At 31.7% G+C, this 23,636-nt stretch overlaps 1 protein-coding gene and 1 long non-coding RNA gene across 3 annotated transcripts in view; one reads left to right on the top strand and one right to left on the bottom strand.

Moving 5' to 3' along the window:
- Positions 1–23,636, top strand: part of LOC139527400 (uncharacterized) — a 37,335-nt gene that overhangs the window by 917 nt on the left and 12,782 nt on the right. The window lies entirely within an intron of this gene.
- On the bottom strand, positions 4,227–9,276 carry LOC139527373 (uncharacterized). Its single transcript, XR_011665344.1, has 3 exons — positions 9,164–9,276; positions 5,444–5,531; positions 4,227–4,813 (listed from the first exon to the last, which is right to left on the bottom strand). It is a non-coding gene; the product is annotated as an uncharacterized lncRNA (long non-coding RNA).

Raw genomic sequence — 23,636 nt, 5'->3', positions numbered from 1 at the left:
TACATTTCTAAATCGCAACTTTCTAAATCGACTGATCAAATATTGAAAATCGGAGAATGCTATGCTGTGGTGAATACTTTAAAGAAGAGATACATGTATCGTTTATAGTTGTACACGGAGTGAAACTCCTACAAAATCAGTTGCCCCACGATAAATTGGCGAAAAAAGTGACATTTTGATTTTGCAATGGTTTTATTAACAGACCTACAAGTTCAATATTTTTTTTCTCGGTTAATGGGTATGCATGTCGTTTTAAGTGGCATGTACGCTGTCTGAAGTTGATAGACGTGTTAATAAATCTTAAAACAACAAATTTTCATTATTTCATGCGTGAGGGGGATTGGTTCTGATTAATGACACCGTGAATGCATGATGGTGCGTGAACTCTTATCTTTATATCCAAGCTATGAGTCGTTGAAACATGCATAAATTTGGTTAAAATGTTCATGAAAAAACACATTTTAATGCAATTCGTTTGTAACGATAGCTTTTTAAATTGGACGTTGACAAATATTTTCAAGGGGTAATTTCCACGTTCTACCAGTCCTTATCTAAGAAATTAAAAAGAAACAATTGGTGTCACAAGTAAAAATTAAAATTTTGCCTATCTGCAAATTTGGAGACAGATTTGCAATTTATTGGTTAGACTGTTTATTTATATAAAGAAAACTTGGTAATTTATTGTATAAATCAAAATAATAAAACAAACATCAAATTTTGTGTTTTTAGCATATTTTTTTCAAATAATCGGGGATAACTCTTTACGTAAAAAATATATACTGGGCTGATTGGGAAAATTTTAATTTTTACTGGTAGTAAAAAAACAAAATCGTTGACACTATTTTTTTTCTTTTTCTTAAAACACATTGTGAAGCCTATCTTCCCACAATTTATGTCAAAATTCTATCTCATAGTTTTCTTAAGCACACAAATGTGTTTTTTCATGTATAATCTAACAAAATTTAGCATGTAGGCACTCTCAGATTTTCCCCCCCTATATACTTTAATATAACAATATATATTAAGGTGGCACCAAACACCTTGACTAAAATTAAGTTGGCTCGTTTAATTTTCATAAAATTTTGACAAAATATTTACTTTCACCCTTTGAAAAAATATAAAAAATTCAAAAAAATTGAACCAATCACTTTCTAGAAAAAAAAGTTGGTTGGATATGTTCCGGACCATATGAGTATTTGGACCATACGCGTATGGTCATGACCATATGCGTATACTTTTATGGTCCGACGATACGCGTATGGTCCGACCGTACGCATATGGTCAGACCATATGAGTATAATACTCGTTTGGTTATTAACGAGCCGAACCATATGAGTATTTGGACCATATAGGTATTTAAAAAAAAAAACATTATAAAAGTTTCAATGATACAAAACCTTTATCTAAAAAAACAATGATGGTTACATGACATTGTATTATTTTTATAATTCAAATACTACGTAAAAATTAAATATTGATGCCATTTATCATAGTTAGTTTTCATCGTTTATTACATTCTTGCATGTAGGCTTGGGTTGACATCTACTTCAACATGGTATCATAGATTTTTTGCATTTGCAAGTCTTGGTTATGCACGATCCTTTTCATTTACATCTGTTGTTTGCGAGTGAAAAGCTAGCTTTGTTTGAAGCTGCGTACAGTGATACCGAGGTCGTGGGCCATTCCGATATGTCTACGGTGTTTTCAAGAAGTTCTAGTTCTCAAATATCATAACATGATTGCAATACACAATATTCACAAGACAATTACAGCAGATTTCAGTCAGTATGTAGCTAATGGTAGCTAATGGTAATATCTTTGGTTAGCTTGCTTGTTAGCTGAACCGTGAAGTCATTGTTAGGTAAGGTATATTAACTACCCTCCTTTTAAAGTAGCTTAGTCCTACAGAGAGATAGATTTTTTATCTGTTGGGCTAGTCTACTATTAAAGGAGGGAAGTTTACTTTACCTAACAATGACTTCACGGTTCAGCTAACAAGCAAGCTAACCAAAGATATTACCATTAGCTACATACTGACTGAAATCTGCTGTAACTTACATAAACTATGTTACTTTCTAGTGACTTCTTGTGTAACAGTTCATTAAGATTTTTTTGGAATTTTGGAAGTCGACATGTTGCTATTCACTCGTAATTACACATCGGTAATGACCATCGGTAATGCGGACAATCGGTATAACATGTGTTTATTATAGTTTTGACAAGTAAGTAAAATTAACTATGTGAAACTTCTAATTTTTATTTATCTAATCTTTTTATTACAATATAATAATAAAATTAACTACTTTAGTATATGATAGCGTCTTTTTAATGAACGACCATATACCATATGAAGAGTTTAGAAGTATTAAAAGTAAACTGTAACAGAGTGTTAATTACCCCGACCATATGCGTACGGTACGTCGAACCATATGAGTATATACCCATATGGCCATGACCATACGCGTATGGTACGAATACTCATATGGTCTGGAAAAGATATATAGTAGTTTGACAAACACTTACTTTGATCATTGAGAAGCTTAATATTTCCTTAACAATACAGTTCGTGATTAAAACGTGTAGCTCATTTTACAGAGTTATCTCCCTGTAGTGTTAGGTACCACCTTAAGATATATAGGGGAGGGGGGAATCTGAGACAAGTGCCTGTGAAATTTAGGCAACTTTCAACGACTCATAGCTTGGGATATAAAATTATGATTTCTTGTCCCCTCACGCATTCACGATGTCCTCAATCAGAACCGATTCCCTCACGCATGAAATAATGAAAAATTGTTGTTTTAAAGGGAAAATTCGCGATTTTTTACTTATGGTTTAAATATGTTCATTATGACAAAATATAAACACTGTGCGGGACAAATTTGCCATTCCGGTATCGGCAAATCTGACTTTGTCGGTTTACAAGATATCCCAAAAAAAATTTGCCCAGTGATAGATTATTGAAAAATTAAAAAAATGCCATATGTCCCAACTTGTCACTGTTGTCACTCTTGTCACTGCAGCTGATTAAAAGTACATTTCCCATGGGAAATTTGATAATTCCCATGGGAATATTAGAATTTCCCATGGGAACATTGGAAGTTCCCATGGGAAAAATTACTTTTCCCATGGGAAGTTTAGAGTTCCCATAGGAACTTTAAAGTTCCCATGGGAAAAGATGAATACAAAAAGTTCCCATGGGAATTAATTCTTCCCATGGGAACAAATTTTCTTCCCATGGGAACAATTTTTCTTCCCATGGGAACAATATTTCTTCCCATGGGAACAAATCTTCTTCCCATGGGAACAATTTTTCTTCCCATGGGAACAATTTTTTTTCACATAGGAACAATTTTTCTTCCCATGGGAACATACTATATTACAACATGTACAATACAAACATTATTTTCCATTTGAATTTTTTTCTTTAGAAAAATTACAATTTGTTGCAAATACTGGATATATGAGAATAAAAGAGAATATACTTCTGCCTTAGCTGGATGGAAAGCTGTAGGGGATAACACATTTTTGGAACCTTGTAAAACATCTCAGAAAAGCAGATTTGTCTCCGGGACAAGTTTGCAATTCCGCTGAGTGCAAAAGTTGTTCACCTTAATTTTTGGAGTTAAGTCAAAATGAAGTTGATAACTTGGTTGGTATTGGTTCCCTGATATTTGTCCTAAAATTGTTTGGCTCTAGCACCACTGTTGAAAAAGTTATGCCCCTTTTTTCAACAATTTCCTTAGAGGAATAGTTGTTTTCCTCAAGGGAAATCAAATTTCCCTAAAGGAAAAAGATTTTTCCTCAAAGGGAAATTGTTTTTTCCTCAAGGGAAATTGTTTTTTCAAGGGAAAAAGATTTCCTTCAAGACAACAAATTTCCTCTAATGAAATCATTGTTCTTCAAATTTCCTCTAAAGAAATTTCTGAACATCAAATTTCCCTTATTTGTTCTTGTTAAACATTTCTTCGCTATACCATGTATACAAACAGTATGAATATAATTATTACAAGACTGTATAGTTGATGCAAATGATATTCAAAACTTTCATAAATGTTTGACTCAACATTTTAATGACATTGAAAATTGATAAAGTCTGACTGTTTAGATCTAGGTATTGTTCATACTTTTTATAAAATTTAACTATGATTTATAACAAAAATTTGTAGAAAATGATTCTGTTTTCTTTGTAATTCATGTAATTGTTTCAATGCAATACATTAATAAGCAACCAATTTGAATGTCGTACCATTTGTGGTGTTCTAAAGAATTTGTTTATATATTTGCAGATTAAATAATAAAATATACACTTTTCGTGTTATTTTAAATTAAAATTTTCTTCTGTTTCAGCTTGTGTACAGTTTTCAATCCACTACGTAAGAATTCAGTGAATACATTATTCCATTCACTTAACATTTTCCTTCAATTCTAAGAGAAAACATTTTTGCAAATTGTTCTTCAATGATCTTCTTCCGTATATTTGATATGAGGGAGCGATGTAAATGAGTGGATAAAACTGGTGTTCCTTTTTTCAACAACAAAATAGTATTTGTTCTGCATTCTCCTTTCTTTCGAATAATATATATAATATGTTGTTGCTTTTATGCAATAGTGTTTTTGTGTATCTATGATAGAACTCCATTTTGTTTATTGGCATTATCATGTGATAATGATGAAATTTCCTGTTTCTTTTTTGCAGGAAAGCACACATTCCAGTTCAAATTAATCCAATTATGCACTTTGTAAATAAATTTCAACTTTAAGTTTCCTCTTCAGTAATGACCTATTGATCGTGAAAACCAAGATGTCTGATCACCTATAAATACACAAAATAAACAAATAAAATGTTATAAATGGAGAGAGAAACAGCAATAAATGTTTTTCATATGTAGCTTTCTTTATTAAAATTCATTAAGTAAACTTGAACCTTGCGAAAAATAATTAGCTGTGATGTAGACTAGAAAGTATAAAACGCAAAATAAAGTAGTCGCGAAAAATTAGTTGATTTACATTAGTCCAGTCTGTGTTTGCAGGAAATTTACATCATAGGTTGCCATATTCCTATTGTGCCTGTCCAAAGTTCAGAGCCTGTAGTTTTTGTAAGTTTAGTCTGACACTAAAATTTAGTGGTTGTTGTTGTTGTTGTTTCATACCGGTTATATTTATTTTTTGTAATTTATTTTGTAATAAACTAGGCAATTAGTTTTACAGTTTGGACATGTTAGATTGTTTCAATTTTTCATCTTTGGGTCTTTTATAGCTGCCTACTTTGACTATAGGGTATGGATTTTCTCATTATTGAAGGTCGTCACAGGCCTACAATTGCTTTCTTAAAGCCATGATAGTTTTCATATTTAATATACCACATCTTTTAATTTTTATAGTAATCATGATTATCATCTTTCAAGTTCAACAACTTTAAAAAAATAAATAAAAGTGGCCTTACCATTTAGGTTTAGTTTGCTTCTGCAAATTTTAAATTGCCTATCATTTCTGCTGTTTATAATTTCTCTGTATCTTCTATAGTTCTTGTCCTATACATAAAAGAGTAAAAGTTATTATTGAATGGCATCTTGCATCAATATTTTTTTTTGCTGTTTAATGTACATGATGTATATTAATGTGTGTTTAATAAGAAGAGTGCACATGCTGAAATGTCTCGCCTTCTTTTACTAATCATTGATAATATGTTGATAGTCCTAAGTATAAAGCTTTATCACAACTGTCACATAAACTTAACATTAACCAAGATAAATAAATAAAGACTAATGAACCATGAGAATGAGGTCAGGCCTAAATTAAAATATTGTTTGTTTGCCCTTTTCCGACCCTATTTTTTGAAACAAGGTAGGTAGGTAGGTAAAATATTTTATTTTTCTTTCCCATAAAATAACTTGGCTCGGTACATTTTTTGTCATGGGTAGGCAGGTAGGTATAATATTTTATTTTATAGATACAATATCTGAATGATATCATTTTTGTCTGTATTTGCTCTTGTTTTAAGAATGATCGATTTTACTAATCTTTACTTTTATTAAAGTTTCTGAATAGTCCCAGGAAGTTATGAAAAAAATTTATCATGTATAATGTGAAGTTAATTTATATGCACTTCTATTTGTTTTTTAATATCAAAATATAGGGCTCGAGCATATTTTCAACAATTATATGCCTGGAACTTTTAAAGAGTTTTAACTTGCACTGATATTCTGTACTAGGTACATGTACCTTGTACGCTTAACTTGACCGAAAGATTTATTAATATCATATATATCTCCCTAGCATGGTTTGTGAAACAGCTTTACTATGTGCAATCTATTAGGGGGTAGGACCTTTATCGGGACTTCGGGATTGGGTGTTTTTAAGCTCAGGATTTCAGGATTTCCAGGAATTGTTTTTTTTTTAAATTTTTGGGATGCAGAATTTAAATTTATTTAAATTCGGGAGCTCAGGATTTCATGTTTTAAAGCCCGGGATTTCAGGATCCGGACCCTCCAACCCCTATCTATAGTATGTGTCATTCCGACATTCTACCAATTTTATCAAAATTTGAACTGAAATTATCAGAGATGATATCTGTGAAATAAAAAAAAAATATTTGACTAGAATATAAAGCCACTGCCCAGCAGTGCATTTCCCACCATCATCATCATGCAACCAGTTAAAAGAGCTAAAACTAAGCATTTATCTTACATTATTTACAACCCTAGAGACTGAGTGTGTCCGGGTGTTATAAAAAAAAAGCTAAAAGACTTGAAACTCAAATGTCACATATTTTACATCGCATTTATAAATGGTCTGCAAGGAAAACTTGGCGATTTTACTGCCAATTATTCTCCAATTTACAGGACTTCGGTTCATTTCAGATATAAATAAAATGTCAAAGCTGGTAATAGGCAGCAATAACATAATCATCCGGATATACGAATCACTAAACGTCATCCTTATACATGTTATATAGGATACAACATCCGTTAACAAAATATTTTGTACACACGTTGATAATTTTGTATTGGACAAACTTTTTTGAATGAACCCTGCTCTTCAAGAATAAAGGGCAACGTTGGTTATACTTTCAACATCGACTTCAATCAAAAGCTTTGAATCTCTAAATGCAAGTGTTCATGCCAAACGCTGACGTGATACCAAATGGACTTAACCTTATACGGGGAAGATAAAACCTGTGGATTCCGGTAAAAAAGTTTTGAGCAGGAAATACAAATATATGATTTTCGGGAGGAACAAAAAATAATTAAAACAAAATATTGCTGGTAAATACAAATAAAAGATTTTCAGTCGGAACGAATTTATAGAGTCGGTCGGTAAAGGGCAAACAAATAATATTTTAATTTAAGCCTCAATGTCAGATGAACCATGCCAGGCAGACATATACAGCTAACAAGGCTTCAATGCAACAATTATAGTTGACCTATTACTTATAGTTTAAGAAAAATAGACCAAATCACAAAAACACTGATCAATGAACCGTGAAAATGAGATCAAGGTCAAATAAAACCTGTGCCACTGACATATAGATCATAAAATATTTTTATACACCAAATACAGTTGACCTATGGCTTATAGTATTTAATAGATAAAGACCAAAACTCAAAAACTTAATTTTGACCACTGAACCATGAAAATGAGGTCAAGGTCAGATGACATCATCCCACTAGACATGTTCACCTTACAATCATTTCATACAACAAATATAGTAGACCTATTGCATAAAGTATGAGAAAAACAGACCAAAACACAAAAACTTAACTATAACCACTGAACCATGAAAATTGTCATAAATAGCATAGACACCTCTTAGTTTTGAGAACAACATGCGTTAATTGTGCAAGTATAATCATTGATCAATCATGCACAAGATTGACTTTTTTTAAAAAGCCTATATATTGAAATTTTCTGAAAATATTGCATGCATTTATTAATATGACCAATTTCAAGAAATGGGCAAAGATGTGAGATGATTTATATAATTGTAATTTCAGGAATTTACAGTAAAGGCTTTCATCCCCACTGCATTTTGCACTTTTCCCACGTCAGGAGCCAGATTATGGCCTTTGTGACCTTTGTATGATTTTTATTTTAGTTTCTTTTTTAATATCAAAGAGTTTAATATGACGTCCATTATCACTCAACTAGTATACATTAATGGCAAGCTAAAGCATGCCTCACAGGCAGGGATCCAGGAGGGTCTGAGGGTTGGACATGTTGGAACCCCCCTTTCTACATTGTTCTTTATTGGACGATCAATGCATTTGAATTTTAAAATTAACACCATTCGAACGTAAATATATTTCAAAATTAAGATGCTGCAATGTAAAATCCCAGTAGAGCTGGGAAGATGGTATATAAGTCATTCCAAAAGAAGAAAGGACATGCAATCTGTGTTTAACTGCAATTGGCAATGAATTCCATTATTTATTTGAATGCAATTCTTTATTAGTTAAAAAATATCAGAAATCAGCATATTCCAGAGTACTATGTGAAATATCAGAATTAAGCAAAAATGAAAGGACTAACTGTCATTGACAAATATTAACTTATTATTTAAAAATGTGTCTATATTCATTTCAAAGTTAACTAAAATATTATAATGTTAAAATATTATAATATAAAGTAATTTTCCATATATTTTATTTCTAAGTTGTTTTATTTTTTTTTTAATTGTATGTGATTGTATTTTGTAATTTACCTCTTGTTTCACATGTCAATGTGACGGAGTGTTTTTCAAATAAAGCATATTGTATTGTATTGTATTGAATGGGACATGTAGTTGGACCCCCCCCCCCCCCCATTTGTCTTTGGTTAGGAACCCCTTCTCGGGTTGTGGGATTTTCTCGTTGCATTGAAGACCCATTGGTGCCCTTTGGCTGCTATCTGCTCTTTGGTCTTTTGATACATTCCCCATTTACATTTCGATTTTATATTCAGTTCTATTATAATGTTAAACTTCTTGTTGATTTGGTTTCACATTTCGGCTTCGTCAGAGGAAAGCGTTCCAGAAATAAAATAGCCTTGCAAGACGTAATAATTATTTGGACTAGATTTTCACCACCATCAACATTGTAAAGCTTGTCTCACTGTGGAAGAAATGAGTTTGGCGCGTTTACAAAAATATAATTGTCTGTGCTGACAGGGGAGTGTGTGTGCATACCATTATTTAAATTTTCTAAACCTTCTTTTTCAATATTTTGTGCATTTCTTGGTAATATACTGTCAAACCTCGAGTGCTGCTTTACAAAAACGATCAACTTACAAGTAATGTAGGGGAAGGAAACTAGCTAAAAAGACCAAAAATAAGCCACAACTAATGGGGTCTCATTTGGGGGTTCTGTTCACGGATCTCGCTTTATAGTTACTATTTTTTTTTTTTTTAGATTCCCGCATCCCGCTTACACTATGTAAGTAAACAATTCTAATATTTTTGTAATTTCCTATGTCCCGCTAAACTTCATTTCCAGTTTTCACGGCACAATATTTTGACTATTAGTGACACTAACACTGTGGTATTTTCACGTGGGTATTTTACCAATAAGGCCATATATTTCGGTGTGTAGAAATACCGCAAAGGAATTCTTAAAGGCGCTGACTAAGAAGAAAGTTTTTGCATTAAGGACACTAAAACGATGTTTTAAGATCACAGAGAATATGGATATATAGGAGGATATGATTAAATACCTCATATCTGTAAAGTTAGGTATCAATAGATATTGTAATTTTGAAGTTAAATGACTTTTTAATCAACGCGTGCCACTCGGCACGTGACCAACGGCTTATTGCAAATTCAATAATCATCATGTTCAATCAACCTAATCCAATACACAATTGTCTTTTTATCGTTACTTATTGATTAATTAATGGTTGTTGTTGAATAAACTTAACGGTTTAGCGTGGTAAATTTTCAAGTTTATGAAAGAAAAATTAAAAAAAAATGAATTTTGTGTTTTAAAACTTTGCCTTTGTTATATTTTGTTTTTAAGGAAATTGCTATGCAAGCTTTTTTTTTAAATTAAAGAACCCTATTTTGAGATACAAATTGAGACAAAAATGCTTTTGAGATTTCGTTTCCTTGTTAACAACACAAGAGTTTACATATATTATCATTATACCTTGAATGAGTGACATATGCATGAGAGTATGTGGTGTCCGTGGGGTTCTTCAAAATCCGATTACAGAAGTAATGTAGAAAAACTCCAAGAGGTAAAATTATATTACGTTTTAAAAAGAGACTATAAATCATAACTGTCTCCTATGAACAATAACTTTAAAACTGATGTCAATGCTTTTTTTTTAACAATTCATCTTTATTTCAACAATTGAAGATGAATACCATTTTATTTTATAATGTAATAAGCATCTGATGTAAGAAATATAATTCACAATGTGCAGGCGAGAATCTAGAGCTTGGAGCGGAGGTTTGGGGGAGGGGGTACGTGATAAATGTTTAGAATACTAGAGAAGTTTTCTTGTTATATAAAACCATATGTTTTTCAATAAATGGCAAACTTTTTGTTCATCCGGCATATGGTTACTCTAAATAAACTTTTGATTAGTTTAATTATTTGATTACAGATCGTATCTACCCGTTTTGCAATTGCTGTATCACTCTAAATGAGGCTAATAAAGATATGTATAATAAAATATAGAGGTAGCAGTCTTGGATTGTCTTAATTAAATCCTTTGATCCTCTAATTATCAAGTTACCCTCTGGCCAATGTAATTATGACTTGTGTATATTTAAAGAAGTTACTTATATATCTTTATTCTCATAAAGCAAATGCATTACATCGGTACAGAGATAACAAATACAACAATAAATATTTACAATATGTTTGAGAAACCACAATCTTGAAAGATTTTTTGTATAAACAAGATCCATTTTATCTGGTTATTATGTAGCGACAACGTGTCACCCTATTCAATATATATATATATATATAGTAAAGATAACATTAAAAAATATTTTAAGATTTTCAAGCGGTGTGGTTGGGTGTCATGTTGACAGGGGGGGGGGGGGGGGGGGTTCACCTTAATTATGATTAAAACATGTTTTTTGTACTGCCTCTAATCAACAGAAACTAAAATCTCATGAAAAATGAAAAATCAGAATATATTTTAATATAAAATTTGTAGAACAGAAGTTAAGTATCCCATAAAACATAATGAATCATTATACATGCAGAGACCAAAGCAGCAAAGATATAGTCAATAGAATCTATTTGCATTTGCCTATGTTCTATCCTTATAAAACCTTGCTGTGAGGCATGGTCCCTGACATCAGAAAAATGAATGAAGTATTGGCATCTCGACGTTAAGCAACCAAATATAAATCCTCACTTTCCCGTGAAGTGTTCACAATTATTTGTCTTTTTAAAATTAAAAGGATTAAAAATTCCCAAACTGAAAAGAGTTGAAAATACTTTATTACTTTAGAAGTAAAAATTATAACAGACAGAATAAATACGGCAGAAACAAACAAATGGGAAAAAAATAAAGAACAATTTGAAATACCATATATACATGTTTAAACAGTTTACTAGCAGATTATGAACGGGTCAAGGTTGAGCGAACGTGAATTTCTACCTATTACACTAAAAAGGTGACAATCAATTTTTTGAGGCACGTGTCGAATACACATTAGATAACTTTCTAATTAAAAAAGGTATAATTGTAAAATTTAAAATAATGAATTTTTACAAAGTCTATTTTTATATGCCATGTCCTTTGTAACAGTTGTATCATTCCATCAGGTTCTTAGTGCACATTTTTGTTCTTAGTGCACTAAGGAGGTCCTTTGCGGTATTACTACGGACCCCATATATTTGAAGCTGTTCAAAATACTGTACATTATAGGTACGTGTATCAGATTAAACAATAATTGTCATATATATAAAAAGAATAAGTAATCTGGTATGAAATATGTCCACTGGAACGACCGTGCAAGTGCTATATATATATTATAGCCAGTCAAGGTCGTTAAAAACTTCCATTTGTTGTTGTCCACTGAAAATAAGCTCTTGAATACACGAATCCCCGTTTTATTAATGCCAAATTTATTTGTTAGTATTTCTTATTCTTTTTCTTATGATTTTATCATATTTTTTGTGTGAAATTTTCTGTGTGGTTGAACATGAAATTGCCTCCGATGCTACAAAGAAAATTTGTTTAATGTCAAATGTTGCAATATATGCCAAGTATTACACGTGGACAGGATGTTCCCCAAAAAATAAGTTATACACACCCCGAGGGTACACGCTAGTGTCATATGGAAAATTACTGGGTCACCTGTAAGATGGTAATCAGCCATGCAACTAATCAGGTTACTTAACTGACCATGTCACTTCAATTTAAAGTTTATCGGTAGATCAAAATGATAAATTCGTTTTAATCAAACATTTCAGATCTGAAGGATTTATCATTATAATGAAGTGAAATAATTAAACCATATCGTATTATTTTCAAAAGATTATTTATTTTCATATTTTTTTTTATCTATGCCGGGAAAGAATTGAAAACTGTATTTATAATTTTTAAATTTATTTTATAAACAAATCCGTGTAGGTCTCATGAAATGGAACCCACGCATTCCTACTTAAGATTTATAAAGGAGTAGGTTCAGTAAGACCCCTTTTCGGCCCCAAAATATAGCAGTTTTACTAAATTGTATAGTACTAGAACCGAACACCTGTTTTGGGATATATATACATATAGTTAATTTACCGTAAATAACTGCGAGAAAATGAATAATACACAAGTTGATAATTGTCTCTTCTCTGCTTATTAACTTGCATGCAATATTTTCTCTGATTTACTTGTGAGATCACCGACACTAATAATAATTACCTAAAAAAATAGGTGCTCCTTACTGGGAAGATCATATCGGATCCTATCAATTTATTGGTTCCATTCCCCCAATTAAATGAGTCTACACGTCTCCTTAGAAAAAATGCCTTGCAATGCGTCTGAACTACTAAGTACTTCCATATAATTTCGAAAACAGATAATAATCTATTTCACTGGATGAGATTGGGCTGACGGATTTTTAAATGGAAATGTATTAATTTTTATTTATAGCACAAGTTTTACAAGGCAAGATTATTCACCCTTTTCGCCCTACAAACATTTGACAAATCAAATGGTTGCCTCCTTACACCTACACGAGCTAAAACATATACATATGAACATTTGATATCATTTATTTTGTGTGACAACTCTTCACCAATGACCTGAGTGAAAGTTTGACATGGGCAGATCCAGAAATTTCCATTTTTTTAATTATTTTTTTTTTTGGGGGGGGGGGGCAGAGGGGGATGCTTGCTCCAGTCATGCTTCAGTGATTCCCTATATAATCAACAAAATATTTCACACCAAAAAGGGGGGGCGGGGCTTTCTCCTTAATAAGAAATCTCTGTTTTCAGGCATAGGCTATGAAAACGGCTAATGAGTTTTCAGATGCTTTACATTAAAATACATCATGTACATACATGTGACATACACAATTATATATAAATGTAGAATCAAATCTTGATAAATGTATGTAGTTAAAATTGTTAGCTTTAAACATTAAAAAAAAGAACTCCCAAAGTTTAAACACAATTAAGAATGACCATGTACAGGATGTAGTCTGTAATGTATGCCTTTGCCATGAAGCTAGATCATTGTAGGTAAACTGTCATCTATTTCCTTAAATCTTTGTCGCCAGTCACCCCAAGTTTGATTTAAATTAGGGAGCTACCATTTGATTTTTATGGGGGGCTAGGATGAAATTTGAAAAAAATAGGCAGAACAGGAGTTTTGACAGTCAGGGGACTTACTGAAATATTTGATTTTTAAATGAGGGTGGTAAAGGGGGGCCCTCAACACGGAAACACGTAAAATAAAAATGGCAAAAACGTTGCACGGAAAATAAAAATCGGGAAAAACGAAGCACGAGAAATAAAATAGTAACTATTAATGTAAAAAGTAAAAATAATTTATGAAACAGCCGTTCTTGGAGATAATCCAGCCATTATAAATAATGGACAAGATGACCCTGCAGTCACATTTTAGCGTCCGCTAGTTGCAACTGATTTGAAAGAAAAATATTATTCATAATAATTAATATTATAGGCGGCTGAATTTTAAATAGTCTGCATGGGAACACATAATTTAAACTGACAATCTCCTGAATGACCGGGCGGGGCTTTGAATTTCATCCCGGCCTTACTTTTAATCATATGCAGGACAAGCACGAGAAATTAAGAGTACCGACACGAAACACGGAAAATAAATAAAGGAGAACACGAGGCACGCACGTCGAGCCAAACACGAGAAAACGAGAAATAAAACTTCAAAACACGAAAACACGTGAATTAAAAAGGCGGAAAACGTTGCACGAAATTAACCCTTTACCACCCTCTTAAATCACTTATTCGAGTAGCAAAATTGTGGTTTTGTCACAAATTAAAATTTTGTATTTTTTTCCAAATTTTAAACACATCTGGTTTAAATAATATCTTTTAATTAGTACTATTAAAAAAAAATAAACTTTTTGCTTCTTTTAAGTAGAAAGGTTTCTGCCTTTGATGCTATCATTTAGCTGAAAATTCTATTTTAGTTGAAAAAATGCTTTAATAATGGCTTTACATAATGAACTGATACTTTCTTCAAAGATTTTTCCCAGCAGTGGGAGTATTTTTCCTGTGAAGTTCAAGGTTTCATCTTTCAGATTATGTAATAAAATTCTACTGTTGCAATAAAAATCTCACTGTTCAGGGGTGTTGAAATTAGTAGGGATAATTAAAAGAATGATACTTAAAGAAGTGATTTTTGGGAAGGAAATTGAGGTCTGATACTTAAACAAGTGATTTTTATGTCATTATCCTAGATTCAGTACAAGGTCATCACCTGAAATGACCTGGTCATCCTAGACAACACAGATGTTGGTTCTGATAAGTTTAGAAACATAATTAGTCCCTGGATCATTAGTATTCTATATTTAAAGCTACAATAAAATTAAATCACTTCTTCTAGTGATTAATTTGTACTACTTAAATAGGTGATTATTAAAGAAAGACAACTCTAACTTCCAACCTTTATGGAAATGTTACTTAAATCAGTGATTTAGAAAATCACTCATTTAAGTAAGTCCCCTGACTGTTTGAGAAAAAAAAAGGCAGGATGAGACACTAGCAAAAAAGTCAGGACGACAATTTAGGTAAAAAAAGTCAGGATAAACTAAAAAAAAAAAAAAAGGCAGGAATGAACAGAGTGAAAAATAAAAAGGCAGGACAGAGATTACAGCTAAAAAAAAATGCAGGATAAAATTTTTCATCCTAGCCCCCCCCCCCCCCCCCCCCCATAAAAATCAAATGGTAGCTCCCTTAGTCAAGTATATATCTACTCTATTAGGTCTCTAGTTTGGATAGTGTATAACTTGCAAATTAAAATGATACTCCTTCCAAATTTCTTTCTTTAAAATATTATGGATGAAATAGCAAGTAAAGAATGAATTAAATTGGATGAAATGTGTCAATTTTTTTGGTAAAGTAGTATGTCTGAAGTTGTCAAACTTAATGATAGACCCTTCAGGGGCGGATCCAGTCATTTTAAAAAGGGGGGTCCTAACCCAGGACAAAAAGGGGGGGGGGGGGGGTAATTACATGTCCCCATTCAAATGCATTGATAGTCCAAAAAAGGGGGGTCTTTGACACATTCCCCATTCCCATTCTTAATTTTATCATGTAGTCGTCGTAGTCCGAAGACACTTGGTTTTCGCATAATTACTTTTAGTATAAGTTAACAGAAATCTATGAAACTCAAACACAGGGTTTGTGACCAGAGTTTTTGTCCAGAGTTTAGAAATTACATGAATTAGGGGCCAAAAGGGGCCAATATTAAACTTTGTTTGATTTTATAGAAAATTGAATTATTGGGGTTCTTTGATATATATATTCCAAATCTAACTGTGTATTAAGCTTCCTATTTTTTTGGTCCTGTTTAAATTGGTCTATCTTAAGGTTCAAAGGGTCCAAAATTAAACTTATTTTGATTTTAATAATATTTAAATTCTTGGTGTTCTTTAATCATGTTAATATGCTGAATCTGAATATTTACTTAGATTTTTAGTATGGGCCCAAATTTCAAGTTGGTCCAAATTGGGGTCCAATATTTTACTTTGTTTGATTTCCAAAAAATTGAATATATGGGGTTCTTTGATATGCTGAATCTAACCATTCATTTAGATTTTTGATATTTTGGCCCGTTAACAAATTGGTCCACATTGAGATCTAAAGGGTCCAAAATTGAACTTTATTTGATTTCATCAAATAATGAATTATTTGGGTTCTTTGATCATGTTGATATGCTGCATCTAACCATGTATTAAGATTTTGAATATTGGACCATTTTAGAGGTTAATTGTCAATTTAAAATTTTTAAGTACTTGGACCACATTCATTCAATGTCAGAAACCTATGCTGCATCAACTATTGAATCACAATCCAAATTTACAATTCAGAGTTGTATCCATAAAATTGAGAATGGAAATGGGGAATTTGTCAAAGAGACAACAATCCGACCAAATAAAAAAACAACAGCAGAAGGTCACCAACAGGTCTTCAATGTAGCAAGAAATTCCCGCACCCGGAAGCGTCCTTCAGCTGGCCCCTAAACAAATATATACTAGTTCAGTGATAATGAACGCCATACTAATTTCCAAAGTGTACACAAGAAACTAAAATAAAAATAAAACAAGACTTACAAAGGCCAGAGGCTCCTAACTTGGGCCAGGCGCAAAATGCGGCGGGGTTAAACATGTTTGTGAGATCTCCCCCTCCCCCTATACCTCTAACCAATGGAGAAAAGTTTAAATTGAATGTTGTGTCCATACTTGCTCCAACTGTTCAGGGTTTAAAGTGTACGTTTGTATCAAGCTGAGCCATGCATAGCATTCTTATTGGTTATTTATATATTAATTTGAAATTTTGACGAGTGAGACACATACAGATTATACAGTGTAAACAATATTTCAGAGTTTAAGGTAGTCAAGCAAAACAAATCATAGAAGAATAGTTGAATCATGTTTTTGTTGTCCAATGAAAAATTAGTACGAACACCAAGAAAAAGTATGGGAATGTTTGTTTTTTAAACTATTGACCAGGGTGAAAGTCTTTGAAAGTCATGACTGACAAAAAGTTTGTGAAATGAAATAGCACAAATATTCCATTCTTATTAAATATTGTATATAAAGAAAATACTGATGTTTAATAATAGTTTTTACCCTTTTTATGTTTTATAGGACAAGAAATATAGAAAAATAATGAAAAATATAAACAGTTTCAATAGAAATGAGCGACAAAACAAGATAAATAGAATACAACAAGGCCTAAATGGTAAGACCACTTCTATATACTGTAAATTCAGAAATTATTGCTTGCCTTTATTATTGTGATTTTTCAGGGAATGGACAACTTATTGTGATTACAAAAAAAATCTGCATCAATTATATATCATGTATATACATGATATATATATGTTTCTGTTATCAAAATATGATTTCTTATTTTTGCGATACTCACCCAGTCACATTAATCGCATTACTAAAAACCTCTGGATAATTTCTGAATTACAGTAATAAACATGATAAAAATAATTGCCTTTGAATGATGACTCTTATAAAAATAAGAAGATGTGGTATGGTAAATGAGTGACTTATCCACCAGAGTTCAAAGAAGTGGATGCAAGAAATTAAAGGCCAATGATGGGCTGGCCTTCAATAATGAGACAACACTTCCTTTATAGGTCAGCCAATAAAGATCCCAACATGAAAAGATTTAAACAATCCAATTTAGTTCAACATGTTCAAAAACAATAACAATTAATAAAAAAATATCATGTCTGTGAGCACTCAACCTCTTACCTGACCATAATATAGGACAGTGGTTCAAATAACACAGCATATGAACATTCTATAACAACTTTTGCAAGTGGCTAAACTTTAAATATCACTGCAAGGCACTAAACAACGAATATTAAATCTTGGACACAAAGCACTGAAATAAGAGAACTCATATAAAGCATGACAAGTAAGAATATCAAATGAAAGTTTCTCAAATGTTAAAGTCATATGAAACGAGTGAGTGATGAAAAATAAAGTTTGTCCAACTTTTGAACCAATGCATGTATACATCATAAACTTAGTCCTCTGTACACGATTTATCATTATTTTCACAAGTATATCATATAAATCGTCAATTTTTTTTTCTCTCTGTTTGTTATGATTTAACAAATAATGCTGCTCATTAAATGCCGTGTTTTGAAGCTGAGTTTTACCGATTGCCACCTTATAGTAAACAAATCACAAAAAGCATGGGTATTGAGCACGTGTTTAACATGTATAATCAGCTATTTGTTTATTTCAATGACAGACCCTTGCATATTGTGGTCACCGGATTTTTACGAGGAGGGTTACGCTCGGGTCACTATGTATATGGAAAATATGTATCGGCGAATTGCTTCCTGGAAGCAAGCAATTAAAAATAAGTAAAAAAACATAATTATTATACATATTTTTTTTTAATTTGAGGTTTCTTATGACTTTAATTAAAACATGATAAAATAAGCCTATTTATATTGCTGTTTTTTTCTCCATTTATCATGTTTATAACTTTTTATTTTTATTTTGTGTATTTATAGGTCAGATATCTTGGTTTTTTTTATCATCGTCAGGTCCTGCAAGTCTATACTGAAGAGGGAACTTATTTGTTAATACTTTTCTACATAATGTGCTAATTGGATTAATTAATGTGAAATGAACTCAATTGTGTGTTTTTCTGGAAAAAGAAATAGAAAAAATTCTACAAAATTGCTATAAACAAAATGGAGTACTATCAAAGATGCACAAGGACACAATGGTGTAAAATGTAACAACCTACATATTCACTGATGGATTATGGAGAAATTCAGAAAAAAAATAGTGTCTTTGTCATGTTTGTTGTCGAAATAAACACATGCGTTATCCATTTATGTACATAATATTATGTACATGGCTCTCCATCATATCAAATATACAGAGAAGATGTTTGAAGAACAAGTTGCCAAAATTTATTCAACCAATTGAAGGAAGATGTCTTGTGAATGGAATTATTTATGCACTGAACTGTTATGTAGGGGGTAGAATAATTATACACAGCAGCTGAAACAGAAGACAAGTTAATTTGACATGAAAAGTGTTTATTTTATATAATCTTTTGTATCAACATGATCAATAATTCAGTCTAGGAGAAAATATATTTATACTGTTTGTCAATGTTTGTACTGTTATGAAATTTTTATAGAGGAAAAACATTTCCTTAAGGGAAATTTGATGTTCAGAAATTTCCTTAGAGGAAATTTGAAGAACAATGATTTCCTTAGAGGAAATTTCCTTAAAGGAAAATTTGAAGCGGCAAATTTCCTCAAAAGAAAAAGAATTTCCTCAAAGGAAATAATTATGCAGCAAATTCCCTAAGGGAAATCTTTTTCCCTTGAGGAAAACCCTTTTTCCTCTGAGGAAATTGTTGAAAAAAGGGGCATTACTTTTTCAACAGTGGTGCTAGAGCCAAACATTTTTAGGACAAATATCAGAGAACCTTAGATATATTATTGCTGTATGTTTATGCTTATGAAATTAGATATATTATTGCTGCATGTTTATACTTTTGACCTTAGATACATTATTGCTGTATGTTGATTGTCACTTGCTTATGACCTTAGATATATTATTGCTGCATGTTTTTTTTAAATGCTTATGACCTTAGATACATTATTGCTGTATGTTGATTGTCACTTGCTTATGACCTTAGATATATTATTGCTGCATGTTTATGCTTATGACCTTAGATATACTATTGCTGTATGTTGATTGTCTTTTGCTTATGACCTTAGATATACAATGTATTATATTGCTGCATGTTTATGCTTATGACCTTAGATATATTATTGCTGTATGTTTTATTGTCACTTGCTTATGACCTTAGATATGTTATTCATGTTATTTGTGCAGGTTTATTGACACTTGCTTGAGTTATTTTATTGCTGTTTGTTTAATTTTCTGTTTTTGTTTTACACATTTTACTTGATGGTGTTATCTCAGTGAAAGATGAAATATTAAAACACAAGTGCCTTATTTGTTATACCAATTGTAATGTTTTGTCTTTTTGAAAATGATATTCTCAAATGTATATAACTTAAATTAAGAAGTGTTGAAATTAAGTAAGGATATGGTATGTGATTGCCAATGAGACAACTAAAAACCAGAGATAAAGGTATTTTCAGCCAGTGACTGAACAGCCGTCAACAATGAGCAAGACCTATCAACATTTAAATGTCTGCATGAAAAAAACACAAAAACATTCAAATGGATAAACATAAGACACTGTGTGCAATGGTGTGAAAGCTATATATGCAAAACTATATACTGAAAATTCAGAAATTATTGCTAGCAATTGTAAGTGCGATTTTTTTTCAATTTCATCATTTTTTTGTGTGCAAAATTTAGAATAATCCTGTTTAGTTCATAAAAAATTTCAATATGCAAGTGTATATTATTGTGATTTTAACCCTGTCACTATTTTCACAATAATAAAAACAGCAATAATTTCTGAATTTATAGTAGTTAAATTTTTGACACGTAGTGATTTACTTTCAATTAAGCATGCCAAGACAAAAATCGTAGAACACACAATTATATATTTCTACAATTAAGATTCAAAGAAATACTTGTACCCATAATAACTTAGTCCGTTTTGTGAAATTGCTTCACTCATGCAATTAGAGGATTTTTTTTATGTTTTCTTTTTAGTTATATCACTTCCCATGTGAACAATTATTGTTCACATGGGAAAACATATTGTTCCCAAGGGAAAAAATATTGTTCCCATGGGAAAAATTATTGTTCCCATGGGAAAAAATATTGTTCCCATGGGAAAAAATATTGTTCCCATGGGAAAAAATATTGTTCCCATGGGAAAAGTATTTTCCCATGGGAAGAAAAGGAGTTCCCTTGGGAAGAAAAGTTCCCTTGGGAAATTTAAAGTTTCCCTTGGGAAATTTAGAACTTCCCATGGGAACAAACAATTTACTTATGTTCCCATGGGAACTTTAAAGTTCCTATGGGAACTCTAAACTTCCCATGGGAAAAGTAATTTTTCCCATGGGAACTTTCAATGTTCCCATGGGAAATTCTAATATTCCCATGGGAATTATCAAATTTCCCATGGGAAATGTACTTTTAATCAGCTGCAGTGACAAGAGTGACAACAGTGACAAGTTGGGACATATGGCATTTTTTAAAATTTTTCAATAATCTATCACTGGACAAAATATTTTTTTGATATCTTGTAAACCGACAAAGTCAGATTTGCCGATACCGGAATGGCAAATTTGTCCCGCACAGTGTTCATATATATTCACAAAGTTTTATCGCTATATGTCCAGTAATAAAGGAGAAATTCAACAATTAATGAAATTTGTTTAACTACTTCCTGTAGGTCGTGACGTTTTCTCCTGGTTTTTGCATGCCGGGATTAAAAATACAATCAGTAAAAGTCTTGGTTTTTAATGATATTTAAACGTAATCGTAAGCGCGCCGATGACTTATGGTTTATCTAATAAACATCCGATAATAAGAAGATAAGACGCACAGACGTGCAATTGTACACATTCATGAGATAAATTTTCTATGTTAAACGTATATATTCGAATTATTTTAGTAGACAACCAAAAAAGTTATAAATTTATTAATTAATGCATTTTCGGACTGATATATGAGGTGAACAAATTAAAGTACAATAATCTGTAAAGACAATATGTTGGTGTACTCTTATTGACCTTTTACTATCTCTGCTTTGACTAGATTTATACGATGTGTGTATTCACGGTTCTGTGGCAAATTGAATACTCTTAGATGGCTTGTTGAAAGGTAAATTGTTATTTGCACTTCGGTATTTAACCACGCCTCTAGGGCACACCTTGCCAGGTGTGACTGTCTATTCGGATCAGTGGATTATAAAACAAGGGAGCATTCAATATACACATCTATAATACTAATTCAAGTTTCAAGTTTGTTACAAATAAAAATAGATCGCCGTGGAATTATTTAATTATATTTGCTGTATCATTTATTTCAATTCAAATAAATTAATTTACTAAGTAATAAAATTTAAACAATTTTCGGTTAAGACGGGAAACTTAATTCATGTGTCAGAATGAAATGATATACACCTCTTGTCCTTGATGTATGTCTCATTAAAAGGGGGAATTAGAAATAGCTTTACCAAAGCATTTTGATTTTCTTTATTAGGCAAAAAATGTACGAGAACACTTACATTTAGACTTTTGAAAGCCATGTATTAATGTATATCTGAAACTATCTGAAGATAAGTAGATAAATCTACCGAAGCGGAGTATAATATGTACGAACAAAGAAAAATACTTTTGTTTTTAAATCTTTGCACATTCATGATTAATTATTGTTATCTATTACTCATTCAATTACTTAATTGGTACCTAAAATATGTCTACCGCTTGGCATTAAAACAACTCGGTGTAGTAGGAAGGGTTTTATTACATATACTAGATTATATTATTTGGATAAGGATTTGAGCTATCCTATAAAACACATTTATTAGTTAACTACATTCGAGCCCAAAGGATATTAACTTAAATGATTCAATTAACTTTACTCACATATTACTTATATTTCTATCTTATGATTTTTGCGTGCTTGTTTTTATAGAACAGTTTATATATGGTCCAAAAATTTATCATAAAATCATAAATAAAAATATCTTGTTCGGAGAATGATAGTACTATAACAGTGGTTCCAGTCAGTCAAAAGAGTCAGATTTTGACGAGTATGGTCATATTGGGTACGCACTAGAGCCAGGTTATACCGAAGAAGAGCTCCATAAAATGGAAGCTGCAGAAAGTTCCCGAAATCAAGATATCCTTAGCAACCATCGCTAGTTTTTAAAACACAGATTGGTGTTCGTGTACTAACTGCATACTTATGCCGTTATTAACGGAATGTCTATGTTGCCACTAATTTACTCTCTTTGATCGTAATATTGAATTGGGTGAATGCATAAGTAACAGCATCGATTTCATAACAGTTTGTCTGAACCCGGTTGTTCTTGAAACTAACTATATAAGGTTTTTTTAAGTACAATCGTATTCATATTATACATGTTAAATGAATGAACAAATATTAAACCTATCTGTTTATTGTTTTCCGTCCATGTCTGCTCATCGCCAGAAATAAAGTTTGTCGCACGAAAAAATGGTGTTAATTCCAGAGTCAAAATTTAAAGAACTTATTTTCCATGTTTTCTGGTATTGTTCGAAAGAGAATTGACCTAACAGAAGAATTACTATCTTAGGCTGTCAGTAACACATGTAGAGTAGTGGGTCGTTGTTGGACATGCAAATCTTATAAAGTGTATCATCTGTTAAATTTGCAGGTCACTGAAAGGAGAAGTTCCATACGGAAGAAGGTTTTGAGATTGATTTTTTTTTATATCCAGTGACACATTTTACATGCGTATTCTTGAACGTTTGATACATCATTTACTCTCAAATTGCAAAAAACGAAAACTTCCACTTGTATT

The sequence above is a fragment of the Mytilus edulis genome, chromosome 1, assembly GCF_963676685.1.
Source record: "Mytilus edulis chromosome 1, xbMytEdul2.2, whole genome shotgun sequence".
Classification (NCBI taxonomy): Eukaryota; Metazoa; Mollusca; class Bivalvia; order Mytilida; family Mytilidae; genus Mytilus; species Mytilus edulis.
Note: the sequence above shows the minus strand (reverse complement) of the source record. Positions and strands in the feature narration are given on the sequence as shown.